The 11,311-nt window shown below is 40.4% G+C and overlaps 1 non-coding gene across 1 annotated transcript; it reads left to right on the forward strand.

Moving 5' to 3' along the window:
• Positions 1–10,770: 10,770 nt before the first annotated feature.
• On the forward strand, positions 10,771–10,877 carry LOC122447734. The gene has a single exon (XR_006271382.1). It is a non-coding gene; the product is annotated as a U6 spliceosomal RNA (small nuclear RNA).
• Positions 10,878–11,311: the final 434 nt, after the last annotated feature.

The raw sequence follows: 11,311 nt of genomic DNA on the forward strand, positions 1-11,311 counted from the left end.
AAAGACAAAGGTTTCAGTACTGAATATTTGATTCCTATGTGAGATGTATTTTTTAATATTGAATTTTTAAATTTTTCTCAAAAAAGTTTTACTCACAAGTGATTTAGTTGTAAATTCATATTCCTAATAAATAAATAATCTAATTATTCTTTAATCTTCCTTTGCTCTACCTGAGCCAAAAATGTGGTTGGTTGTTTATTTGTTGTTTTTCTAAATGTGTATATTCTGCACTAGCAGTCATCACCAAATTAAACAGTTCAAAACTGACTGGGCCTTACATGGCCATATGTCTTAAATTTTATTCTCTACTGTTGAGTGAAAACAAAAATACAAGTAAATCACAAGTCACTCCAAAACTGCCCCATTGGCAGGAAGGGTCACACTGGAGAAATCCCAACATTCCAAAACTATCTTTTGTTTAAAGACTTCCCTGTAGGATGTTGAGAATTTGCCACAACTGGGAAAGATGTGAGCTGAATTTCCTGTTGTGATTAAGACTGGCTGTTTATTCCGTAACAATACAAAAAAATCAAAGAATGAGTTCCTTTGAATATAAAAATACCATCCTCCCATTTATGAGAAAAGCCCAGAAATTGAATTTTTCTCTGTTATTAAAGTTCTGACTGATATGAGAAAATGATCCTTCTCATGAGCTGCTGTCACCGCTGCTGCTAAGTCATTTCAGTTGTGTCCGACTCTGTTCGACCCCGTAGATAGCAGCCCACCAGGCTCCTCTGTCCCTGGGATTTTCCAGGCAAGAATACTGGAGTGGGTTGCCATTTCCTTCTCCAATGCATGCACGCATGCTAAGTCACTTCAGTCGTGCCCGACTCTATGCGACCCTATGGACAGCAGCCCACCAAGCTCCTCTGTCCACAGGATTCTCCAGGCAAGAATACTGGAGTGGGTTGCCATTTCCTTCTCCTTCTCATTAGCTAGAGAAGTCCTAGTTAGTTTTTTAATAATTATCCTTGAAACATGCAAACTTTCATCTTTCATTTGGAAGAGTTCTAAGAATTGTTTTATTCATCTTAAAGGTAGACCAGATGCCTCTCAGACTCTGCCTTCATTTATCTGTTCATCTATGATGTGAGTTTATGTCACCCACTAGGCATTTGCTAAGCATTTATTGTGTACAAACAACATACAAGATATCTTGAGGTATTTAAAAAGAGAAGGTCTTTGAAAAACTTACTCTACATGTTTTGGGGACAATTTTACACATGTATATACAGTGTGAGTGCATGCCTCTTAAATATCCCTAGCCTTATCAGCTGTCCATGTTTCACCTAAAAGTTGTCAAACACCTTTCTTTTTTCTTTTGCCCCAAAACCCTGATATCACTGAGTCCCAAGTTCTTAGTAACTGCCAATATTATGTCAGAGACTCAACTTTTTCACTATTCTTAAGACACTTCAGGTTGATTTTTTAGATAGGGAAATTGTTGAGATCTTACCATTTGATCCTGACAAGAGTACAGTCAGCCTAGGGACACTAATCCAATTATTTATTCATCTTCAGGAGCTTTTTTTTTCTGAGCGTATAGTACTCACAGGGCTGAGAGTCTAATGAGAGACTGGCAGTTCTGACAAAGTGAGAACAACAAGAGCTTTAAGAACCAGAGAAGGCATCACGATTTCGGGGAATGGTGTCATGAGCAGGGAGGCTTTGGGCGACACTGGCCCAGCTGAGGTGGGAACAGGAGCATGCACTGACTGACTCCGTGGAGAAGGGGGAGGAGAAAGAGTGCAAGTGCGATCCAGACAAAGGAAACAATAGTTACTCAACAAATATTTGTGTTAGACACTAGAAACCCAGTGGTGCCAATATAATGCATTAATGATGCTGGTGTCCAGGACTACGAAGGCAAAGAACAGATTATAGCATAGCAACAGCTACTTCGGAACCCCATTCTGTGCCAGGTGATGTTCTAAGCACTTATTATACTACTTAATTCTCAGAACAAAGATGAGGAAGCAGACGACAAGTTGCTTGCTGTGACCACATACCAGTTAAAGAACAGAACCACTTCAAAAAAATTTTTAAAGAACAAAAACTGAAAAAAAAAATTATCTGACCAGTGACCTGAGCATTAAGTCCCAAGTGTGTTTAATTTTTCAATACTATCTTTTCTCATATTTGATAGGTTTATTTAAAACCTGATTTGTCAACAAGGGTGCTAAGACAACTCAATACAGGATAAGGTGACTTTTCAACAAATGGCAATGGGAAAAATGGATACCAACATGCAGAAAAATGAAGTGGGACCCCTATCTCATACCATCTACTAAAATTAACTCAAGAATATACCTAAATGTAATAGCTAAAACAATAAAATTCTGGGAAAAAAAGAGTAGAGCCACTTCCAATTCAGGCCAACTCTTAACCATGAAAAGATAGTAGTAGCCTCTCCCCTCAAACCAGACAGAAACCAGGGGTGTGTGCTCAAGGTGACAGGGAGGGAGTGGAGAGATCAGGGAAAGTTTTTATTAAATAATTAGTAAGATTTAAGCAGAAAAGGAGAAGGGGCAAATGTGTGCCAAGGAAAGTAACAGCTTCTCAAACCACTGCACACACCACCAAGTCTATTATAAAAGTGCAACCCTGAACTCTTATAGAAATGAGGCTGCAGAACATTTGACTTTCATTCTAAGAACAAAGACAGTCCAAAGGAAAGTTTTTAAGAAAAATAGAATTAAATTTGTACCTTTACGGGATTATTATAGGTGTTGAATAGAGGATACACTTGATGGAGACAAGAGTGGGTACAAGAAGACTACAGCTGACTCTTGAACAACACGGTATTAAGGGTGCACAGTATAACTTACACTTATCTCTCCACAGATGCAGTTACTCTGTATCTGTATCTATGGGCTTCCCTGGTGGCTCAGCTCTAAAAGAAACCACCTGCAATGCAGGAGACCTGGGTTCAATCCCTGGGTTGGAAAGATCCCCCAGAGAAGGGAAAGTCTACCCACTCCAGTATTCTGGCCTGGAGAATTCCATGGACTGTATAGTCCATGGATTCACGAAGAGTCAGACACAACTGAACGACTGAACGGCAGCAACAACAACAAAACAGAAAGCCTAGGAGGTCACCCTGATAAAGGAAGCATAGGAACAGAAGCAGTCTTTCAAAGACAGCATGTCACGGTCACACGGTTCCTCTTCGTTGTTCAGTCGCTCAGTCATGTCCAACTCTTTGCAATCCCGGGGACTGCAGCATGCCAGGCTCCCTGTCCTTCCCCAACTCCCAGAGCTTGTTCAAGCTCATGTCCATTGAGTCGGCGGTGCCATCCAACCATCTCGTCCTCTGTCGTCCCCTTCTCCTCTTGCCTTCAATCTTTCTCAGCATCAGGGTCTTTTCTGTGGTTCCACTCAGCTACAGTGAAGGTGGTGTGATGTGTAGGTAGGTTTATGGGGGATGGGACTAGTGAGAAAAAGGCAAGTTCCAGTCCATGAAAGGACTTATCTGTTAAGATAAAAAGTATAAAGTCCCTCTGAAAGCTGAGATGATACTAAAGGTTTTCTCTTTGTATAAATTGTATTTTTGTGTAATTTTTTAAAACTTTAAAATTATTTCAGATTTATAAAAAAGTTACAAAGGTAAGACACAAAGTCTTTGTATATGTCTCATCCAGTTTCCCCTACGCGTCTTACACAATCATGGCACCTGGGTCAAAACTAAGAAACCAACATTTACACATGACTACCCACTAAACTCTAGGCTTTCCTAGTGGTTCTGATGGTAAAGAAATCACTGCAATGCAGAAGACCCAGGTTCAACCCCTGGGTCAGGAAGATCCCCTGGAGAAAGGAAATGTTACCCACTCCAGTATTCTTGCCTGAAGAATTCCATGGACAGAGGAGCCTGGTGGGATATATGGTCCATAGGGTCACAGAGAGTTGGACACAACTGAGCGACTAACACTCAACATCTACTCAACTCCAGATTTTATTCAGATTTCACTTCTTTCTGCACTAATGTCCTTTTCCTGTCCCATAATCTCATCCAGGATAGCACATTATCTTTTAATCGTCAGTCTCCTTAGGCACCTCTTGGCTGAAGCACTTTTCCCATCTTTCTTGTTTTGCATGATCTTGACAGTTTTGAGGAAGACTGATCTGATGTTTTGTACACTGTATCTCAAATTGGTGTGTCTGAAATTTTTCTCATGATTAGATTAAGATGTTACAAGATTTTAAGAATGGGAATGCAGCTGATTTCATTTTCGTTTAGGAAGGTCACTCTGGATATTAAGAGAGAACTAGAATGTTGGTTTCTAATTCAGTGATGATGATTTCTGCAACATGAGACTTGAGGTGATTTCTGAACTTTCATCTCTGTAATTCTTTCATCTTGTTTCAATCCTTTATATGGAATGCAGGTCATTTTATTTTTGAAAAACAAAAGAGTGATTTTTCTTTCAAAAGAAAAACTGGCAGCAAATAAATAGTATGTCAACAGTGATTAATTCTGAGTGATTAGAATATGGATGATGGTTATTCTCTTCTCTTGGATTTTTCTCTATCTTTAAAAATGCCAAAAGTTAAGAAAAAGAAAAAGGAAAGAAAAAAATGATCTTTGAAAATGAGGAAGAAATGGAGAAGATGGGGAGTAGAGGACCAGATAAGAGACTATGGCAAGAAACAGTTCAGGTGAGAGAGATCCTGGAGGCCTGAACTCGGTAGTAAAAAGATGGGAGAGAGAGTAAATGGAGTCCAGAGGCGCAGTGACTGATTGGATAGGGGGCTCAGGAAGAGGGAAGAATCTCTGGTTTCTGGCCTTCCAGTTCATGGTGGTAATGCCATTCACAGAGCCAGGAAACTTCAAAGGAATAGCTGATTTGGTGAGCAAGGAGTGACTTTCATTTTAGACATGCAGGCAGTGGAATGTCACATCTGACACTGTTGACTTCTCTTCATGTCTTTCTGACTCTATGTTTTTAGAAGACATTCTTTATATTTTTCCCCCATCAGATACTTATTCAGTATCTTTTCCTAAAATTCTCATTTATGCCTCTTGAGAACCTGTGCATGCATGCCAAATTGCTTCAGTCATGTCCAACTCTTTGTGACCCCATGGACCATAATCTGCCAGGCTCCTGTGTCAATGGGATTCTCCAGGTGAGAATATTGGAAGTGAGTTGCCATGCCCTCCTCCAGGGGATTTTCCCAACCCAGGGGTCAAACCCATGTCTCTTACATTTCCTGCATTTGCAGGCAGGTTCTTTACCACTAGCGCCACCTGGGAAGCCCAGGTATTCCTAAAATAGTCATTGTTCAGATGGTCCCCCCCTGTCTCCAGATTCATGATTGTTAATCTTCGATTCATTTAACAATTTTAGATTGTTAAAACTAAGAACTAAGAGAGGTACATCACCATTAACTAAACTGTAGATTTTATTCAGATTTTCCCAATTTTTAAATGAACATCATACTTTTTTCTATTCCAGGATCCTGTAGTTTTCTCATTCTCTCATGAAAAAAAGCAGAATGCAAAGATTTCATTCTTAGCTATTGCTCAGAAATATGAGCTTAGGACTAAATCAAACACTTTGAAGATGTTTCTTCATGAAATGAGAATGATGATAACACCAGCTCTGCCTTATTCAGAGTATTTTTGTGAGAGTCACAAATGTGGAGTATGGACTCTTAGTCTGTTTAGGCTACTAAAACAAAATACCAGATTAAGTGACTGATAAATAATAGGTATTTCTTTCTCACAGTTTGGGAAACTGAAAATCCAAGATCCGGGTGCCCACATGGTCAGGTGAGGGCCTTTTTCCAGGTCAGACTTTTCACTGCATCCCTCAGGAGGGCAGCAAGGGGTGAGGGAGTTCTCTTGGAACTCCTTATAAGGGCACTAACTCCATTAGTAAGGGTTCCATCCTTGTTGTTGCTGTTGTTCAGTTGCCCAGTCATGTCTGACTCTTTGCGACCCCATGGACTGCAGCACGCCAGGCCTCCCTGTCCCTCCCCATCTCCTGGAGTTTGCCCAAGTTCATCTTCATTGCATTGGTGATGCCATCCAACCGTCTCATCCTCTGTCATCCCTTTCTCTTCCTGCCTTCAATCTTTCCCAACGTTAAGGACTTTTCCAATGAATCATCTGTTTGCATCAGATGACCAAAATACTGGAGCTGCAGCTTCGGCACCAGTCCTTCCCATGCATATTCAGGGTTGATCTCCCTTAAGATTGACTGGTCTGATCTCCTTGCTGTCCAAGGGACTTTCAGGAGTCTTCTCCAGCACCACAGTTCAAAGGTATCAATTCTTTGGTGTTCTGCCCTCTTTATAGTCCAACTCTCACAACTGTACATGACCACTGGAAAGACCATAGCCTTGACTATACAAACCTTTGTCGGCAGAGTAATGTCTCTGCTTTTCAACACACTGTCTAGGTTTGTCATCACTTTCCTGTCGAGAAGCAGTCATCTTCTGATTTCATGGCTGCAGTTACTGTCTGCGGTGATTTTGGAGCCCAAGAAGAGGAAATCTGTCACTACTTCCACCTTTTCCCCTTCTATTTGCCATATAGTAATGTGGCTGGATGCCATGATCTTAGTTTTTTTTTTTTAATATTTAGTCTTAAGCGGGCTCTTTCACTCTCCTCCTTTAACCTCATTGACAGGCCCTCTAGTTCCTCTTTGCTTTCTGCCATTAGAGTGGTATCATCTGCATATCTGAGGTTGTTGATGTTTCTCCAGCCTATCTTGACTCCAGCTTGTTACTCATCCAGCCCGGCATTTCTCATGATGTGCTCAGTGTATAGGTTAAACAAACAGGGTGACAGCAGACAGCCCTGTTGTACTCCTTTCTTGATCTTGAACCAATCAGTTGTCCCATACAGGATTCTAAATGTTGCTTTTTGACCCGTATACAGGTTTCTCAAGAGACAGGCAAGATGATCTGGTATTCTCACCACTCTAAGAGCTTTCCACAGTTTGTCATGATCTACAGTCGAAGGCTTTAACATAGTCAATGAAACAGAGATAGGTGTTTTTCTGAAATTCCCTTGCTTTCTCTATAATCTAGCAAATGTTGGCAATTTGATCTCTAGTTCCTCTTCCTTTTCTAAACCCAGTTTGGACATCTGGAAGTTCTTGGTTCACCTATTGCTTTAGCCCGGAATGCAAGAGATTTAAGCATGACCTTACTAGCACAGGAAATGAGTACAATTGTTCGATGGTGCACATTGGACACCATTCCCACATGGTAGTTCCAAAGTACTACCTTTCTTGGGAATTCAGATGAGGACTGACATTTTCCAGTCCTGTGGCCACTGCTAGGTCTTTCAGATTTGCTGACATATTGAATGCAAAACCTTGATGGCCTCCTACTTTAGGGATTGAATAGTTCTGGAATTTCATTTCATCCACTAGCTTTGTTAACAGCAATGCTTCTTAAGGGCCACTTGGCCTCACACTCCAAAATGTCTGGCTCTGGGAGACTAACCACACCATCATAGTAATCCAATTCATTAAGACCTTTTTAATACAGTTCTTCCATGTAATATCTTTCCATCTCTTCTTTATCTCTTTAGCATCTACTAGGTCTCTACCATTTTTATCCTTCATTGTGCCCATTTTGGGTGGAATGTTCCCTTAATGTTTCCAATTTTCCTGAAGAGATCTCTAGTCTTTCCCCTTTTGTTGTTTTCCTCTGGTATGAAACACTGCTCATTGAAGAAGGCCTTCTTGTCTCTTCTAGCTAGTCTTTGAAACTCTGGATTTAATTGGATGCACCTTAGCCTCTCTCCCTTGCTTTTCGCTTGTCTTCGTTCTTCCACTATTCGTAAAGCCTCCTCAGATAACCACTTTGCTGTCTTGCTTTTATTTTTCTTTGGGATGGTTTTGTTCACCATCTCCTGGACAATGTTACAAGCCTCTGCCATAGTTCTTAAGGCACACTGTTATCTAGATCTATTTAGTTAGCTGCTTCCTAGGATGTCAATGTTCATTCTTACCATCTCCTGCTTAAAAAGTCACTCAGTCATGTCCAACTCTTTGCGACCCCATGGAATATAGCCTACCAGGCTCCTCTGTCCATGGGATTTTCCAGGCAAGAGTACTGGAGTGGGTTGCCATTTCCTTCTCCAGGGGATCTTCCCGACCCAGGGATCAAACCCAGGTCTCCAGCATTGCAGATAGACGCAAGGCATTCCCCTGCTTGACCATGTCCAGTTTTCCTTTATTCATGGACCTAACATCCCAGGTTCCTAAATAATACTGTTCTTTGCAGCATCAGATTTTACTTTCCTCACCAAACACATCAACAACAGAGTGTCATATCCGCTTTGGCCCAGCCCACTTCATTCATTCTGAGGCTAGCTCCTCTGCTCTTCCCCAGTAGTATATTGGACACCTTTATACCTGGGGAACTCATTTTTTGGTGTCATATCTTTTTGGCCTTTTATACAGTTCAAGAGGATCTCACAGCAAGTATACTGGGGTGGTTTGCCATTCCCTCTTCCAGTGGATCATGTTTTGTCAGAAACCTCTGCTATGACCCATCTGTCTTGCGTGGCCCTGCAAGGCATGGCTCATAGCTTCATTGAGTTATGCAAGCCCCTTTGCCACATTCACAAAGGTCCCACCTCTGTGTACCATCACCTTAGGGGTTAGATTTCAACGCATAGATTTGGGGCAGACACATGCAGACCATAGCAGGTAACCTGAAATGCTTCAAAATGTTTAAAGCTGCACAGACATGGGCATACGATCTTTCAATGCTCTTAACACTGGCTCTCATTCACTGCTAACAGGAATAGAACTAACATGTGGGTGACTGACAAGATCAGATAATCAAAGCATTATGTATACTTGGCTTAGAAATGTATTTTTGAAGCATGTTTATATTTTAAATATGGATGTGTCTGATACTCTGGCAATTTAGTTCAAACAAAATAATGATGCCTAAATGAAGATCCAGAAGGTGCTAAGATGGCCAGCCTCCTCTTTCTGACCCCTGCTCAGCTTTTCTCTGTAAACCAGTCCATCCTGGGAACAAACACCCCAATTGCCATAGTCCTTTGCCACCAAGAACACTTACCTTTTCGTTCATACTCCCTCTAATGGCTTCAATATATGGATTTCAAAAAAAAATAAATAAAACACTCAGTGAGGTGCAAAATAATAGAGGAACTACATGGAAGTTCACAGGTAAAATCTTTACCTGTTTAAACTTGCTCCTAAAAACCAAATTAAGCCAAGTTTTGCATAAGCTTCTAACAGATGGACAGCAGAATGTGCTTGCAGCAATAAAGTGAATATCCATCAGAAGAAAACCATTTAATATCTGCAGTTAACCACCACGTCAGCCTCCTCACTCACTTTCCTCTCTCAGCCTTTGATCAGCAGGATAATTCCTCTTAAATAACTCTATATCAAACAGAACAATATCTAAGATTTCAAGCTGAACTTACAGCCCGTCTCAAGCATAGGTATGAAATTTACAACAATAGACTTCTCTTCTAAACCAACCCGAGGCTTCTTCTCTGGTTTATTGTCATATTTTTCCCTTTGTCTCATTTTTCATAAACCTAATTTTTACTTATTTTGATCTTATACTATATGTGCCTTCACAAACTATCCTTAGAAAGTACTCTTTTATGATATATATCTTTGCAAACTATCTTCATACAGCCTTTTAAGAACAGACAAAATAAAATAAATAAATGACTAAAAGCAAATAAATGAATAAATCTATCTTTATGTTCACTTTTCTTTTTAAAAATTCATCTTTCCCAGATAATTCCCCGGTGGTCCAGTGGTCAGACTCTGCACTTTCCCTACAGAGTTCACTGGGTTCAATCTTGGCCGAGGAACTAAGATTCTCACAAGTCAAGTGGCGCAGTCAAAAAAAAGTTCACCTTTCCCAAAGCACAAACCCTACATAGAGTTTTCAGCATACTTCTGCGTCTGCCCCACCTCTCCAAATACAAACGCATACCAAATACATACATATATATGTATATAATGTATGTGTACATACATGTATGTGTGTATACATGTGTGTTAATATATGTACGTGTGTGTGTGTGTGTGCTCAGTCACTAAGTCGTAGACTCTTTGTGACCCTATGGACTGTGGCCCACCAGGCTCCTCTGTCCATGGGATTTCCCAAGCAAGAATACTAGAGGGGTTGCCATTTCCTGCTCCAGACAATCTTCCCCATGCGGGGATCAAGCCCACGGATCCTGCATCTCTTGCATTGGAAGGCAAATTATTTACCACTGAGCCATCTGGGAAGCCTTACATATATATATACATTACATATATACATATGTACTTACATATATATGTAATTCCCTGCCTGAGTACTACGTACCCTTCACCTTCACAAATGTTATCTCATTTAATCTGCTCAGAAAAATTAAATAATTCACTTAATTACATTGAAGTAGTAATTCAAAGCCTGGTTGGAACCCTAATCTATCTGATGCAAAGTCGTATGGAATTTCCACCATTTTTGCCACCTTTCTGATCTCTGTAGATCCGGCATCTAGCAGAATTGCAGCACTGTTGAGCTTCGTGTCATCCTGGATGCCCACTGCCACACCAGCTGCTATCAGCTCGGGCAATACTTCTTCAACATGTCTCCTGGTCTTCATAAATCCTCTGTCTTCAGTTTTCAACTTTGTCCCATTATAGGCAGAGCAAAGTCACCTTGCTGAATAAAATTTACCTTTGCTATTCTGTGGAGTGTTCCATTCCTACTCCAGGCTATTTTCTAACTTACCACTATCAGCTTAAACTTAAGGGATAAGTGCTCGCTTTGGCAGCACATATACTAAAGTTGGAACAACACAGAGAAGATTAGCATGGCCCCTGTGCAAGGATGACATGCAAATTCGTGAAACGTTCCATATTTTTAATAGAAAGCCCAGAGATAAATTCACGTACTTATGGACACCTTATCTTCAACAAAGGAGGCAAGAATATACAATGGAAAAAAAGACAACCTCTTTAACAAGTGGTGCTGGGAAAACTGGTCAACCACTTGTAAAAGAATGAAACTAGAACACTTTCTAACACCATACACAAAAATAAACTCAAAATGGATTAAAGATCTAATGTAAAACCAGAAACTTTAAAACTCCTAGAGGTGAACATAGGCAAAACACTCTCCGACATAAATCACAGCAGGATCCTCTATGACCCACCTCCAAGAATATTGGAAATAAAAGCAAAAACAAACAAATGGGACCTAATTAAACGTAAAAGCTTTTGCACAACAAAGGAAACTATAAGCAAGGTGAAAAGACAGCCTTCAGAATGGGAGAAAATAATAGCAAATGAAGAAACAG

This window comes from Cervus canadensis, chromosome 9 (genome assembly GCF_019320065.1).
Source record: "Cervus canadensis isolate Bull #8, Minnesota chromosome 9, ASM1932006v1, whole genome shotgun sequence".
Lineage (NCBI taxonomy): Eukaryota > Metazoa > Chordata > Mammalia > Artiodactyla > Cervidae > Cervus > Cervus canadensis.